General features: G+C 39.9%; 1 pseudogene; it reads left to right on the forward strand.

Moving 5' to 3' along the window:
* Window positions 1-3,360: 3,360 nt before the first annotated feature.
* Window positions 3,361-17,875, forward strand: part of LOC127223896 (zinc finger protein Pegasus-like) — a 35,060-nt pseudogene continuing 20,545 nt past the window's right edge.

Raw genomic sequence — 17,875 nt, forward strand, 5'->3', positions numbered from 1 at the left:
CATTTCTTTAGTGATATCAGGATGAGTAAGTCATGTTTAAAAAGATTTGATATTATTCTCCAATAAAATCTTTGAATATTCACCTTATAGAGTACCATAGCTGTTTACTTTCTGTACTGGGAAGATGGTTCAGTGGGTAAGAACATTTTCTGCTCCTACAGAGGACCTGAGTTCAGCTCAGAGCACCTGCAATTGGTGACTCAAAACCTCTTGTAACTCCAGCTCCAGCAGATCTACTATCCCACACACTCACCTCCTCACACACATTAATTAGCATTCTTTTCATTTATTTTACTTACTGACTACAGTTTCCCCTCCCACCTCTTCTCCTGTCCCTTCTCATTTCCCATCTCCTCCCACCCCCAGTCCATTCATCTTCTGTCTCCTTTCAGAAAGGGGCAGACCTCCCATGGGCTTGAGCAAAGCATGGGGCGTCAACCTGAGGTAGGACCTAGCTCCTCTTCCTGTATCAAGGCTGGACAAGATAATCCAGCATGGGGAACACTTTTCCCAAAGCTAGCTAAGTGCCAGGGACAGGCCCTGATTTCACTGCTAGGAGCCTTACAAAAAAACCAAGCTACACAACTGTCACACACATGCAGAGGGCATAGGATGGTCCCGTGTAGGTTCCCTAAGTGTTGGAGACCAGTTTTCTTTATTTCTTTAAAAAATGTAGCTTATATATTAAATAACAACATATCATAGACTAATTTGATATAGTTTTAAACTTTTACTACTATTATTTATTATTTTATGTGTATGGGTGTTTTTGCTTGCATGCATGTCTGTGTACCACACGCATGCAGTGCCTGTGGAGGCCAGAAGAGGCATCAGATCCCCAGTAACTGGAGTTACAGATGGTTGTAAGTCATCTTATTAAACCCAGGTCCTCTGGGAGAGCAGCCAGTACTTCTAACCACCAGGCTATCTCTCCTTAAATGTTTTAAAATGACTTTTATTGAGAATGGTGATTGAGGTCTTAGAATTTTGACAAATAATATCTCAAAAAAATTCATTTAACCCCCACTTTGAACACTGCGTCATCTCCACAACAGATCTCTGTCTTTTACAGATCGACAGAACAAAAACAAAACAAACAATTAACTTCCATAAGATCGCACAGCTAGTAAATTTGGATAACCCTACTTCTTTTCACTATCTTTGGTATGGATGCCTTCTTCAAGTCAGGTCAATAAACATCCCTCATTTCCAGGTCCATTTGTCCAGGAGGAGATTTGGAGTGTCAATGCCAGGGATTTGTGAGAGTGGTTTTACTCTGAGCTAAGCCTTTATTGGGGAAGGGGATCATAGTGTGTGTGCCCACTAAAGGTGTTTTCCTTAGGTCAAGGCAACTACATAAAACACCAGAAAAGTATTTTAACTGCATTGTTCTTCCTGGTACTTGCTGCTGTAGAAGGAAGTGTGAGGATATTGCTGAATATAGAGGTTTTGTTTGTTTGTTTTCTTAGTGCTTATTTAATACCCATTGTTACTCAAGGCCCATGCATAAGACATAGTGGAGAAAACCATGAGGGATAATTCATTTGGGGGCGAGCACATCCTGGTTTGTTGCATTAATACACATTTCAGTGTGTGTTTTAATTTGGAACTATGTATTATTTTCAGGACTGTGCTTTGCATCCCTAGGTATTTGTGATGCATTTTTCTGAAAATTGGTGTTGGCTTAGGTGGAAATAAAAAGTCAATTATGAAGGCAGCTGTTGCTGAAACTTTGCAAACATCGAATAACTGGCAGAGACAAAGCAGGTAAACATGAGAGAAATCACAGGCTTTTTTCTACTCTATTCTGGGAAACCACAGAAGCTTGAAACTGTACAGGGATAGATAGATGGTAGCCTAGGGGCTGGTCCTACTGTGTCACAGTGTGACCTTCCACAGACCCTCTGATCTCTCCTTACTCTCCCAACATAGCTCAGTTGACAGGTAGGTTTTAAATGAGACTGACTATTCCACAGAGCTACGTTTTATACCATACTCTGAAGTATGTGCAGAAGAAGCATTTCTTCATGAACCAGGATGCTTGATTTTCTGCTTTCTTAGATTTCCCTTTGACAGTGGAAAAGGAAGTGGAGTCTTTTGAACTGCAATAGTGTTACCCTTTCTTAAAAACCCAAACTTGTTTATATGTGTTGAATATGTTCTCTCCATGTTACTTGTGAGATCTATGTGTTTTCTGACCTATGCATACAGGCAGCAAGGGGAAGCTGCAGCAGCCAGACAACATGGCCTTTATGGTCTAACAGCAGGGCCCCAGTCCTCAAGGGCTTCTAATTTTCCATGAAGAAGCACATGTAACAGCTCCTCTTATGGTGACCACAAGGGACAGGTCTTTCCCACATTCTTATTCCCATGTTTTGTGAATATCATTCTGATACCACCCTAGCATAACTGACTTCCATGTCTTCTCCCCACTCACCCACTAGTGTTTCTTAAGTACTAATTCAAACACATAAGCAAGTTGCAACACTCTTTTCTCCAGGGTGGGCATTCTGGCTCATGGATTATTCAACAAGGAACACACACACACATACACCCCTTGTAGTTACAGTTTTGATTTCCATGCTCTCTCCTTATGTGCGAATGATCACACAGTATCCTGAGTTTCCCAGGGAGACTGCAAGCAACCTCCCTTCTCAACACATTTCTTAGTGTCCAGCCTGTGTTGCAAACCACACTGACGAAGAATAGGTTTAGAACCTGTTTCTTGCCCTAGGAAAGATTGTAACTCTGAGGGAGATGGGGCAGAGGTGAACACAAAGCAGAAAATAAACAGATGGACAGCCTTGGCACTGAGGAAGCTTTGAAAATGATTTTTCAAAAGAGGAGCAAAGGTCTGTTTGTTAGCATCTAGTTGCACAGCAATTTGAACACAACTAGCTAAAATAACAAATTTCTTATTATCCCTTATTCCAGTGTGTTTGATGTTTAGGGGTCATAGCAGAACTAGCATGACTCACCCATTTAGGAGACTTTCTGATCATATTCAGACCACAGTAAGAAGAAAGCAGGTTAGAACTTTGGTGTTGGAGTTGTACTCATTTCGGTACCCCTAGTGCCCTAAAGCATGGATCTGACCTAGGATCACATAAGTGGCTGCTTTGGGAGCTTTAATTTGGTCACTTATGACATAGAGCTGATGTATCCTAATGCCACTTTTAATTTAGTACATCCCATATATGTCTCCTATATGGATGAGGAAATGAAAAGAGCCAGAGGATGGGGAGGACTGCTGTAAAGCAGTGTCTTTTGGACACAGCTGACTTTTGAATTCATGATCTCACAGCAGCTGTGGCTCCCTGCATAAGACCTGTCCAAGATCAAGCCAGTCAACATTCCAGCATGGAGTGGGCGGGGATTGGGGCCGTGATGGACCTGCTCCCAGCTGAGGAGCTCTTGGCAGTTGATGGCCACTGGGGCAAAGAGAGTCAGGGTTTGTTAATGGTGTGGCTCTCTGTACATTGACCAATGACCCCACAGCCATGTGCTAGATTCAGTGAGTTATTAAAAAAAAAAAAAAAGGCAAGCCATGAAGTTAATGGAGAGATGTGGGGGAAAAGGGTCTGGGAGGAGGAGAAGGGAGAAGGTGAATATATGGTTAGAGTACATTGTATACATTATAAAATGTCTCAAAGAATAAACAAAGTAAAAAAAATGAACAAGAGCAAGAAACTTGAAAATAATGTTCTCTTTGATCCCTGTAGACACTCAAGAAGAAAACAAAGGTAGCAGTCTTCATTACCATTTCTGAAAGCAAAGAATTATCTCAGCATTTAAAGGAAAATTTAACTGCGTTGGATAAAACAGCTTCATTCTAACCAGTATGTTTAGTACCTCATTAGCCAGGAAATTGGACTAAGAAATCTAATAAATTGATATTTTTGTTGAACTAATTTATAATTTAGACAGTTTTGTTTCTTTAAGACAATTTTTTAAATTTAAATCTTACATAACTCAGATTAGTGGGGACATTGGAAGCTACCAACCATCTTTTCTGAAGACTCTCATCCCCTTCTCTGGAAGGCAAACATCTGTAGAGATGTGGGAAGTGAAGTTGGAAAATATACTTTAGGTCCCTGTATAAGAGCTAAGAGCCTGAAGGAAGATTTCTATTTTGGGGCTATAGTGAGCCTTTGAAGGTTTTTAGTGGGAGAACTGTGGTGATATCTTGCTTACAAATAAAGCCTGTCTGAAGATCAGAGAATGAAGCTTGCCAGTGTCTAATCATAGAGGTCCAGAGGTCTGTACAGATGACAGGAAGTGAGGTGGCTGGGCAGAGAGAGGATATAAGTGGGAAGAAACAGGAACTTGCTCTCTTGTCCTCTGAGATGCCAAGGAGGTACAAGTTGGCTTTGGCTTGTTCCTTCTTTGCTCCAATCTTTCCACATTTTCTATATCTGACTCCAGGTTTTTATTATTTAGACCACTTAAGAACTCCTTTTACAGAGAGCAGCTTATTCTGAACTGTATGAGATCAATTTGACATTGGTTTTTGGAATGCATTGGATGGGAGAAACAGCCACTGGGCACTTATCGTGTGGTCTAGACAAGCATCATCGTGAGTATGTGAACAAGAATGGTGGGAGTAGACAGGAGTCAGTGTGGCAAGAAACAACCCTTGCCTGATGGAGCGATGATGGCTGGCTACTTAGATGTTTTTATCATTCTCTGCTTTATCGTTTTGGGATAAACCTGTAGAACCTGGAGTTGGCTAGGCTGGTTTGGCCAGTATGGTGTTTTGAATAAGAATGGTCACCATAGGCTAATATAATAATATATTTGAATGCTTAATTATCAGGGAATGATACTATCTGGAAGGATTAGAAGGATTAAGAGGTATGCCCTTGTTGGAGGAAGTGTGTCACTGGGGGGTGGGTTTTGAGGTTTTAAAAGACCAGGCAAGGCCCGATCTGTCTCTCTCTGACTATGGATCAGGTACCTGCTTGCCATCATGCTCCCTACCATGATGATAATTGACTGAATTTCTGAAACTGTAAGCAAGCCCCCAGTTAAATGCTTTCCTTTTGTGAGTTGCCATGGTCATGGTGACTCATCACAGCAACAGAATTAGTGACTGAGACAGCCAGTAAATCCCGAGGATCTTTGTGTCTCTGTTCCACCATCACTGGAATTGCAGGAGCATGCCATAGCGCCAGGATTTTTGTGTGGGTGCTGGGAATCTGAATTCAGGCCTTGAGGTTGCATGGTAAACACTTTACTAACTGATCTGTCTTCCTGGCCCCCGAAAGGATGAACTACTTTAATCACACAGAGACAGACATACAGTAAGTGCCAGTCACATAGACTTAATTTGCTTAAATTTTCTTTAAGGGATCTCATCCATCTAAAGCCTTGTCCTCAAAAATTGCAAGTTCTGCTTGCTTTTGCAAATGGCCAGGAAATTACTTCATGCCTCTTATTTTATCCATAAGGCACAGATTAAACAGTGTGCTCCAAAGTTTCCAAATAGTCCCAGAGTGGATGCTTGCCTAGCCCTTGTATCATACCAGACAGTTTCAGATAAAAACAAAAGTCTAGAAAAAGACAGTTATTTCAAATTTCAAAAATGGAAAAAATTGGGTTTTTAGAAACTAAAACTATTATCTTGGTGTCCATTTAGACACTCAAATTGATTATTAAGTATTTCTGAGTACTTATGAAAGGAATCAATAGCCAGGCAGTGGTGGCACACACCTTTAATCCCAGCACACGGGAGGCGGAGGATCCCTGTGAGTTCAAGGCCAGCTTGGTCTACAGAATGAGTTTCAGGACAGGCTCTAAAGCTACACAGGGAAACCCTGTCTTGAAAAAAACAAAACAAAACAAACAAACAAACAACAAACAAAAAGGGAGTCAATAAAGGTTAACATTGCCTTGTGAGTCCAAATTTTTAGATTTCTGGCTCTCCAGAGCCCACCTGGTGTCATTTTATGGCTGAGATTGCTACACAGAGAACATGGCCACTTCCTCCCCTCTGCCCTCAAAACTTACCATTCTGTTGGAAGGCACTGAGGAACTGTTTCAGTATTTTCTTGCAGGATTGGATATCACATAGGAGTCCACATTCTTTTTCGTATTCTTGCTAGGCCTGCACACGACCCTGGTGTAGCTTGTGGACCAGCACACTCAATCTGTAATGTGGGTGAAGTCAGCAGTAGCAAGTGCATATGTGTTTGCATTTGTAGATAACAGAAGTCATTTTTGTCAGTGTGAAGAACAAACTGGGCTGATGACTCAATGGTTAAAGGTGCCTGCCTCCAAGCCTAACAAGCTGAGTTCAATCCCCAGGGACTGATTCCCTGGTAAGTTGTCTTCTAGCCTCCACATGGGTGCTGTGAAGTACATGCCTTCTCCCAACCCAAATAAGTAAGTAAACATAATACAAAATTAAAACAAAAAGAGCAAATGCTGAATTATAAGAAAACACACATGCATGCATGCATACTAGGCACAAAATTAATATAGATACTAGATGGGAAAGTTGTTGTTTCTATGAAAGTTCTATGAAAAGCTCTATCTAAATTTAGTGTGATTTCTGTTGATGGAAGTATAATTCCTCAATCAAGGGGTAGTCAACTCCCATCTGTCTTGATAGGTTTCATCCTGGCTACAAGCTTTATTCAAAATTTCAGCATGCAGAAACATGCCAGGTGAATGAGCCAGCACTCAGAAGGAGTGGAAAGCCAGATGGTTTGACAATGGCTAGAGGATCTGGAGATATGTGCTCAGAATATGTAGGGGGAGACTGTAAGGAGGGAGGAGATTGGGGTGCTAGAATAAGACTGTGCTGTAGACACAGCCTGACAGCTGCAAATGCAAGCCATTTGTGATTTAAATATTCTAGTCACCTTACCGAGCAGACTAAAACAAAAAGCCAAATGACCTTTAATAATGTAATCTAGTCAGTTTAATATATGTGAAGCATTTCATTTTGTAAACACTGAAGCATGGATGAGGTATTTTGCACCCTCTGAAGTTGTAAAAGCATTGTAGATCTTGTGTGTATAGACCCCTGATGCTTCAATTATGGTAGTTACATTCTGCATTCCTAGCAGCCAGCTACTGCTCTGTTGGGAAGTGTCACTGGCTGTTGTCACACAGAAAGTAAATCTGTCCCTTTCTGCAGAGCTGTCATAGAAGAAACTGAAGGATTAAAGCAGAGGGTTTTAAAAACAGATTGGAGTTAATTTTCTGCATGTTTACTTGGGTAAGAAACAAATGGCTCAGCATGCAGCACTGAACTTGATTTTACTGGATTAACTGAAGCAAAGACTGGATGACCCTCCCTTCAGGAAGCGGCATGGGAGATTCCTGGAGTGGTCAGATGAACTTCAATTATAAACTCCCTAGATTATGAAAGGAATACATACAAAACAGTAACTCATCCATTGTGGTGGGAGCGTGTTAGAATCCTAACTTGAAAAGAAAACTCAAAAAGCCACGTGCACGTCACACATTTAGGAATGCGGAAATAAATTCATAAATGGATGCAGAATTGGTTGGTGTTCAACGAGTTGAAGATAGTACACGCCAAACCAAGAAGCACTGCATTATTCTTTGCTTTCTGTTAGTTTTCTTCTCCAGAGATAAAGGAAGGAGAGAACCTAGACTGGACAGTTACATGTAGCAATCACTAACTCCTAAAACTTTTCTTCTAAACAGTGTGGGGTGATGGTGGCCTGACTTGGGGCAATATTAGGGTGCAGAGTGGCCTGCCTATGCCTGCACTGTGGTGACAATGTGGGGATTAATCGAGAAAGCCTGGATGACCCATGTCCTCATGCAGATGAAGAGTCCCTGGGACCATGAGTTCTCCCAGGTCACAAGGCAAGCAGGTAGAGGGGGAATAGGGACACAGCCGTTCTAAAGCACAGAACAGCTTGAGGAGTGTAAAACAAGTTACGGAGTCTAAGTAAATGTGGGAAATTCCAATTGGTGGCCGTGATACATTTTGACCCCTCTTTACCAGTTATGGTAAAAACACATAGAAACATACAGGATCTCACTAACAATACTTAAGTAGAAATTATTGCTGCAATACTCTTATTAGTTAGGGTCTTAGGAACTTCATTTGTGGACATGTTTACCCTGTGAATTGCAACACCAATTTTTAATTCTTTATTAATAAAATTTGTTTATTCTATATGTTTTTCACATCATTGATCTTGATCCCACCCATTCCCAGTCTCTTTGCATTTGCTATCTGCCCCTGTGCCTTCCCTAATTCCCAAATAAAACAAACAAACAAAAATCTCCTCATGGAAGCTGCAGTGCGCCACCCAACAAGTCATGCTGTGTATTTCTTTGTCCCTACATTGCTACTTACAAGTGTTCATTGCAAAGAGTCATTGATCTGGTTCGAGGACCCTGATCTCTACTACATTTTTTGATGCCGCCCCCCCTCCCCCCACTAGGACTCTTCCTGGACATCCAGCTTCTTCCCTGTGTTGCGGAGATCCTGCAGCTTTTGGTCTGTTGGTCTGTGGGTCAGGTCCCTTCCCATGTTCCAGCAGACCATAGATGGGGTGGATGTTGGGGCAGGCCCCGTTATAACTCTGGGTTTGGGCCTGGGCAGCTGTCAGCCAGATGGGAAATGGGGACAGCTGTCCCATGAGTGCCCTGGATTGAATGCAAATTTGTATTAACTGTCCCTTGTTGGGACTCAGTTTGCTTTAACTTTATTGAAAGTTTGTAGGGGAGGATAGGGCTCTGTAGACACCCGGGGACAAGGAGTGTGAATTCCTCATTAGTTCTTTAATTGTGCTTTTAACGAGGTTTTAAAACTCACCCAGGAAAGCCATTTTAAAGATGGATTTGGTTTCTGAATCTTACTCTTATATTTGAAATCTTGCAATGGGGTGCAGAGAAGGGGCTGAAATATGTGTCTAATTGGGATCATTAAGGCTTTTACTTTAGCTTTGTAGTATGGTGCCATCGGTGGGTGATGCAACAAATGGTACCACCTTGTGCTCTCTCTCAAATGGGAACACTTCCCCTATAAAGGGTTTACAGAGCCTCAAACCAAACATAATACAACACTGGCTGTGCAGAACCCCCAGAGTGTAACTGTTTAGTACTGTGGGAAACGCTGCAGGCCTTTGTGGCGATTTTCCGGGCCGTCTGAGTCAGCCACAATCTCCGTGCCTCTACTTGTATGTACTGAATTTTGCACATTCCACTTTCAATGCCATTTTACTGTTAACAGTTCAGTTTGAAGTACTTTCCTTCTGCTCTTAGGCGAACTAACTGGCTCTTAAGGAGATGGCCACTCTGCTCCTTGTTAGTTACAGGCCAGGGTACCTGCAATGTGTAGTTCCCACTTGAAAGACCCAACAGCTTCTTTGCATTGCATTTGCCATGAAAGCAGGGCTCCTTTCCGGAAGTGAGCCATTTTGTCTTCCTCTTTGCCTTCCTGTGCTCCGGACACACCTTCTCATTTGGGTCTCCTCAGACAAGTGCTTTCTTATTTTAGCAGTTTCGTTCTAGAATATTCTTCCTTGTGCTCTGGATGTCTGTTTCTTTGTGTTTCTGTCATGGTTTAAAATGTATGTTCTCCAGGGAAGTTGTCCCCGCTCTCCAGTTTGATGTGACTTATTTCTGTTCCATCCTTATCCTTTTATGAATATATATTTTCTGTTGTTGTTTGTTTTATATTTTATGAATGAATCATCTGCATATATTTAGAGTTACTTTTAAAGCTTGATTTCTCACCCTGAGTCCCCACCCCCCATTGGAGTTGATGGAGTCAAATTATGTCTATTTTGTCATTGATGTATCTGTAATGCCTGGGAAGGCTCTGGAACACAGTAGATTCTTCAGAAACATATTGTAAGATTAAATGGATGAAAATATCAGATTTATATGGGCCTGGAGTAAGTTAAGGACAGAGAACAGATCCTCATCAGATCTGCCTTGATGTTATCAAAGAAGGAAGTCACCTTAAAAGGGGTGATGTAGGAGGCCTCCAAAAAGTGCTGAGCCCACTGTTCTTATGCACACAAACACAAATGTACAGCACATACTCACAAGAGCACACACCCTCATATGCACATCCCTTTCTACACTTATAGTCTCATATGCATATGCCACACTTATATACACATTCACATGTACACACTCACATGTTCACACACACACACACACACACACACATATATATGCACACACATACAGATTTACACTCCCACTCACATTCACACATATACAGGCACCCCCTGTTGCATATGCACACTCAGATACATACATACCCACATGTACACCCTCCACATATGCACATTCATGCATGCTCATATACACACTCAGATATTACACTTGCACAGTCATATACACACCCAACCCACACACAGAGGAAATCATAACTGTGGATTTGACCCTTGTTGTCCATTCCATATCCATCTTTGTTCCAGTAGCAACTACTGCCTGGAGATGCCAGACTTAGCTTATTCAGTGAAGATTGAAGCAGCATGTAAGATACAGAGAGTTTTGAAGTGGCCAAGGGTTCAAAATAAAGTTGAGGGGAAATCAGAGAGATTTCCAATATAACTTCCCTGCTTCTAGGCACCAGCAACTTCCTAGCCTATCAGTGTCTCCCAGTAGAGTGGTTCATTTATGACAGTTAATGAACCTACATTTGGAATGCCATTATCACCCTATTGTGCATAATGGCTCACTCTTGTTGTACATCCTGTGAATTTTGGCAAATGTTCAATGACATGTATCAATCATTATAGACCCACAGAGAATAGTTTTATTGCCAGAAAACTTCTCCTGGTCTTTTCTGTATTCCAAAAGGGAAAATATAAAACTTCTATAAGTAATTGAAAATTTCAATTAAGACAAATAAGCAATTGAGTGAATGAATATGTGACTCTTAGCCACTGTGTAATGTGGTTTGCACAGACTAAGCTGACTATACCAGTGTGAAGACATTGAGACAGTTTTGGAGATGTGGCTTTTGAATGAACATCTGCTTAGAAAGCCTACATAGGAGGAAGTGTCCACTGTGGGAGAGGATGCATTTCCCATCATGGTGTGTACACTTCTGAGCTGTTACCTGCTTTCTTCTTTTGGGGTGGCCTCATCTTCTCTGCAAGGCAATGTGAGAGCTGTCTAGTCTAGATACACAATAGTGTTATGAGAAGGGAGAGAGTTGTCCATTTTGGAGTGGGCATACACAACATGGAATGAACAGGTTTTAGTGCAAAGATCATGGAGACAATCTCAAGTCTCTCAAATGAATATCCCTTGGTTAAGTTAAAGAAATAAAATATGTCAATAGAGCATCAATCTATTAATGCTTTATTAAAGCATGTGTCAAACTTGTACTGGTTATAAGGAGTTGGAACAAATGAAAGAATCTCTTCTGTAATGTCATCCCTGTGTCTCCCCCCCCCCCCGCATCTGATGGAATGATTGGCACAGACATAGTTAATAGGTAGAGTGTGCATTTAAAAATACTTCATCTAGTGACCATGTGGATAAGCACAATGAACTGGCCCACAAAGTTCCTGGCCCAGGCAGGTTCTTCATATGGTGTGGATACACTCCCAAGGTTTCCATTCATTTATTGCATAGAGCTTGCCGCTTGCTTGCCTCTATGAGTAAAGTTTAGTGTCATCACCATTTTTTTTGGCGGGGGGGGGGTCGGGTCTGGGTATTCAATGTTCCTGTGAACACAAATATGCTGTAGCCTTTCTAGTATGTAGTTATCTAAGAAGGGAGTTAAAATGGTTAACAGAAAAATGGCTGAACTTAGTGTGAAAACCCTGAGAAACCATACAAGACAATTGATGAAGTGTAACAGATTAAATGAAGTAAGAAAGAAATAAGAACAAGACACAAAGGGTTACATCAACAGAGGCACCAGCTAGAAACATCTTTGTGTGTATGAACAACACAAAATAGGAAAAACATACTTCAGTTTGAGCCAGGTAGTAAACTCTATGTTTCAGGCTGAGGTAACTTTTGGTTTGACATGTCCCTAATCGCTAGAAGATGACAGTGCTGAATATTATTTTTTTCTGATACTTACTACCAAGTTTTGGGTACAAAAGTTTTGACTAAATAGTATAAACTTTCATGGATTTGCACCCACTTTAAGAGAAACTGGCTAGTTGGTAACATAATTTTAACCACTAAAAGCAACAATAAGCCCTTTCCTAGGTGCTCCTACATAAAGGCATTTACTGAAAAATGAATAGGTAACATTTATTTAGGCTGTTTATGAACATCATACTTTTAAAAGTAGAAATAATTCTCAACACTAGAAAGGACCACCACACAGAACCTTAACAAAGAAATAAAAGAACTAACAGAAGTTATGTCCAAATTGGATTTAACAGACATCTATATCCAAATGCAAAAGAATATACCTTTTTCTCAGCACCACATGGAACCTTCTCTAAAATCAACTACATACTAGGCAATATAACAAATCTCAACAGATTAAAAAAAAAAAAAACATTGGAATAGTACCCTGTATCTTATCAGACCACCATGCTTTAAAGTTGGAATTCAACAACAACACAAATTGCAGAAACCATACAAATTCGTGGAAACTGAACAATACACAATTGCACCATTCCTGGGTCAAGGAAGAAATAAAGAAAGAAATTAAAGATTTCCTAGAATTCAACGAGAATGAAGACACAACATACCTGAACTTATGGGACGCTTTGAAAGCAGTGTTATGAGGAAAGTTCATTGCACTAAATGCCTATATGAAGAAAACAGAGGACAGTCACATAAGAGAATTAACAGCACAACTGAAATAGCACAACTGAAAGCCTTAGAACAAAAAGAAGCAAACTCACCCAGGAGGAGTAGATGCCAGGAAATAATCAATTTGAGGGCTGAAATCAACAAAATAGAAACCAGGAAAACAATAAAAAAAAACCAATGCAACAAAGAGTTGGTTTTTTGAGAAAATTAACAAGATAGACAAACCTTTATCCAAACTAACCAAAAAAGCAGAGAGAATATGCAAATCAACAAAATCAGAGATGAAAGGGGGACATAACAACAGATACTGAGGAAATCCAGACACTTTTCAGGTAATACTTTGAAAACCAGTACTCCACAAAATTCAAAAATTCAAAGGAAATTGACATATTTCTGGATAGCTACCAAAATTAAATCAAGAATAGATAAGCAACTTAAATAGACCTATAACCCCTAATGAAATAGAAGCAGTCATCAAAAGCCTCCAAAAAAAAAAAAAAAAAAAAAAAAAAAGCCCAGGGCCAGATGGCTTCAGTGCAAAATTCTACCAGAAATTCAAAGAAGAGCTGATACCAATATTCCTCAAATTGTTCCACACAATAAAAGCAGAAGGTTCATTACCAAACTCTTTTTATGAGACAACAATTACCTTGGTACTCAAGTCACACAAAGGCATAACTAAGAAAGAGAATTATAGACCAAATATTCCTCATGAACATTGATGCAAAAATATTCAATAAAATATGGACACATCAGAGAAATCATCTACCATGACCAAATAGGCTTCATTCCAGGGATGCAGGGATGGTTCAACACGAAAATCTATCAGTGTGATCCACCATATAAACAAACTGAAAAAGAAAAATCATTTGATCATCTTACTAGATGTTGAAAAATCCTTTGACAAAATGCAACACCCTTTCATGATAAAGGTCTGGGAGAGATCAGGGATAACAGGAACATACCTACACATAATAAAAACAATATACAGTAAACCAACAGCCAACATCAAACTGAATGGAGAGAAGCTTAAGGCGATTCCTCTAAAATCAGGAACAAGACAAGACTGCCTACTCTCTCCATATTTATTCAGTATTGTACTTGAAGTTCTAGCTAAAGCAAAGGGAGATAAAGTGTATACAAATTGGAAAGGATGAGGTCAAACTGTTACTTTTTGCAGATGATATGATGATATGATAGTGTACATAAGTAACCTGAAAAACTCTACGAGGGAACTCCTACAGCTGATAAACACCCTTTAGCAAATTAGCAGGATATAAGATTATTAAAAAAAAGAAATCAGTAGCCCTACTATATACAGGTGATAAAGGGGCTGAGAAACAACACCCTTTACAATAGCCACAAACAACATAAAGTATCTTGTGGTAACACTAGCCAAACAAGTGAAAGATCTATATAGCAAGAACTTTGTGTTTTTAAAGAAAGAAAGAAGATAACAGAAAATGGGAAAGATCTCCCATGCTCTTGGATTGGTAGGATCAACATAGTAAGAATGGCAATCCTCCTTGGACAGCTTTCTGGGTAGTTTACATTGGCCATGACAATCATTGCTCACAGAAGGCATGGATGCTTTCATTTATGTAGTTCATGGCCATACCCAATCTCAGCAGACCAGAGAAATGTATCCTCCTCATGTATGTGGAAGGCGGAGAGCCAGGCTGAAAGCAGATGAATTGAGCTGGAAAGGTAGTGTGTGTGTGTGTGTGTGTATGAATGATGAAAATGTGTAGCTCCCTTAATATTAAAAGATGTTCTATCAGGAGTCAGTAACATTATTTTTCTTCGTTTTAATAAGTGTAAAAATGGCCTCAGAGTGAGGACAGAGCCACAGACTAGTTCCAAACAGGCATGCAGAGCTGCCAGGTGCTTTGCTAATCAAAATGGAATCAGTGTAGAATTGTTAAGGTGGGGTGGGGTTGAGGGAAGGCATTATCTATCTTACTGATACGAAATTTGATGAAATTTGGCTTAAACTCTCAAAGTTGTTGCCTTGAACACGTGAGAATGCTCTAGACAGCTAGAAGAAGAAATTATCTTGGTCAGCATGAAGCATTGTACAGCCTGCCCTTTAAACGGTTTCTTTGTCATATTTGGTTTAGCTGATGACACTGTAAAAGCAAATTTGAACTTGTTTTAGGTGCACATTACCAGGATTTATGCAGGAGCACCTAGGAAAGGGCTTATTGTTGCTTTTTAGCTTTTGGTGGTTAAAACTATGTTACCAATTAGCCAGTTTCTCTTAAAGTAGTTGCAAAGAACTGACTGGAATATAGGGAGAAAGGATGCCATGGCTCAGAGCATTGAGAGATAGCACACGAATTCGGCAAGTAAACAGTGATGGGGACAGCCCTGTTATTGTCCTCATAGGATTTGTGAAATGAACACTTTAATTCTGGAGACATCTTTTAAGTTTCTTGCTCATTAAGCACCCTGTTCCCCAGAACTCGGGAGATGTTCAGTGCCTGAGAACAATGTCTACATGGAGCTTTAACATCTGTTGCTTTTAGCAAAAGGATGACTTAGTGAGACTTATGAGTTGTGTAGAGTCTTAAGATAAGTTAGCTTGATAAGATCATTTGACTTGGCATTAAGTTTTATTCACCCTGTAAGTTGTAATTAACACATGTTTGTGTTTGCTTTCCTTCTCTTATCTTCACTGAACACAATGTCTCCCTTTGTACTGCATGACTAATGGGTGGCTTTGTGTTGGGTTGTGTGTAGACAGTCCTTGATTGAGCTCCATGCTGTATTGCTAATCACTTTTTCTTAGAACTGTTGCATATCAGATGCAAATGTTCAGAGTGTCTCATCACATAATATATCTTATAAATTCTGAGATGTGTATGTTTTGGAAAGGAAGAGTTTCTTTATGTTGACCTATTAGGCACCTTGTGTGCAATCATATTTGTGTCTTTTTTTTTTTTTTTTTTTTTTTTTTTACTGTGTTTAGGGGTGATAGCGGTACCTGGGACTGAATCCAGCAACTTGGGCAGGCTATGCATATATGTTCTACAACTAAGTAATGGCACCTATGGATTTAAAATAAACATCCTGTGATATATATATATATATATGAATATATATATATATATGTGTATATATATATATATATTCATATATATATATATATTCTATCATCTCTTACTTATTTTAAATTAGCTTAAAGCTTTATGATAATATTTTAGCATCTACCAAATGTGTTATTTTGTTGTTCTACATGGGGCATGAATAACTTTAATAGTTGTTTAAACATTTAATAAAATACAACAAGCGTCCACATCTATAATTGCAGTTTTTGGAAGACCAGTGACTCGTGAAGCAATTTGCACTTCAGCCATCAATCAGGAAGATTCCTCATTTAACTCTAGGGACTGTAGAGGCAGATGATGGCTCGACCCGGAGACTACACTGCAGCCCATTTGCCACTCCCATCTATGTACATGATTAAAAGCCTCATCAATCTCCAAGGCGTTGAAGAGAAAAGTTTTAAAACCACAGTACCTCATGCATGAAATGCTTGAATATTTCAGCATCATATATTTTAGTTTTGTAGAGAATATTAATGTGGTGCTACAGAGGAATTTCAAATTGGAAGGAAAATGGAGACCTTCCCAGCAATTTTTACTTAAATTGTAGTTCCTTGTGCTTAGAAAGTTTTAGGTTTTTTTTCCTGGTTGATATCAGTATTATCTCACTGGAGCAGGAATTGGTACGTGGACAAAGACATAATCTGTGGGAAATGGGATGGAATATTGAGCTGGGATTTTCCTGGTAGTTCAGACATGACTTAACACTCAAGTCATCCCAGATGCTCTCTCTACTTTATTGGGCTGTCTTCTACAGGTTTTAGGAATCAACTTTGGGCACTGATTCAGGAAGTCTTCTGAAACTTTCAGGATGGGTTCACTGATGGTAATTACATTAAACCATTAAAACAAAATGGTTCTTTGCTGCCCCCAATCTTCCACAGCTCATTTCCCTTAGATTATAATGGCTTACTTCCTTGGTATATGCTTGCTTAGACAGGAAGAGCATCCTACTTGCGATGCCAAGTCCTTGGTTGTTGTGACAATTGCTTAGTGAAAAATAATTGTTGTGCAGGCTGGAGGAACAGACTGGCTGTGTGTGCTGGGGTGCAGTGCATTTTGGATGCTGTAACCATCAGTAGTAGTAGTAGAGGCACCGAGGAAAGAAAATGTTGCTGGAGAGTCAAGTGAGAACATTTGGAAAGGACTTGTTCCTCAGTAAGATGTAATAATTTAGAGCATTGGAAGATATTCTTAAGTAAAAGCCAGCATTTCTGAGATCTAATTCTCTGTCAATGGCTACAGTGTCTGGGTGATGTTACTCTGACCAACAGCTTCCATCTTTGTTAAAAGCAAACCCTGCATTCAACTCCCAACCTTTCTTAGGGTGGTTTCTCCTCCACCTCTTTTATTATTATTATTATTTTTATTATTATTAATTATTGCTTGTGACAAGCCCTGGTTTTGATCTGGATGACTCTTCTTCAGAGGTGGTGATGGGTGTTGATGTACAGAGAGACAACAAACACCATTGGAAGCAGACAATTCTGTGAATGTTATGGTTTGTGGCTGAACTTAGAAGTGATGCTTGTCCCATGTTATTGCCAGGCATTCAGGAGCAGAAGCAGGCAGAGTGTTTTTTGGAGAATTGCTCTGTTGACTTCAGGCAGAGAAATGTGTATGTGAAATGTGTCTATGGATCTCTTAGAAGAGGGGCTATAGGACAGGGGTGGGTGAGGCAAGAAGGAATGCGGCATCATTGGTTTGTGTATTGAGACTTGGTTCTGTTCTCTTTGGCTCAGGTTTAGAGAGAGTGATGCCCTAGAGGCCTCCATCAATTTCAGAACTTCCTCTAAGAATAAAGTCTTGAGGATTCCCAGGTTGTCTGCTGGAAATAGGAGTTAATAGGGCTGGGCTTCATGTCCCTCTGCCATCAATACTCCAGTAACATCTATTTTTATCTTTGTAAGTTCTAGTTGAAAACAATGGTCTTAGCTTTCAAAATGGTTTGAAAATCATTAAAGGAAGTGCCTCACTGACCACGTTACATGTATGACTACTGTGATTTAGGCATGGCTAGGACTGAAGCA

Source organism: Phodopus roborovskii, unplaced genomic scaffold, assembly GCF_943737965.1.
Source record: "Phodopus roborovskii unplaced genomic scaffold, PHOROB, whole genome shotgun sequence".
Classification (NCBI taxonomy): Eukaryota; Metazoa; Chordata; class Mammalia; order Rodentia; family Cricetidae; genus Phodopus; species Phodopus roborovskii.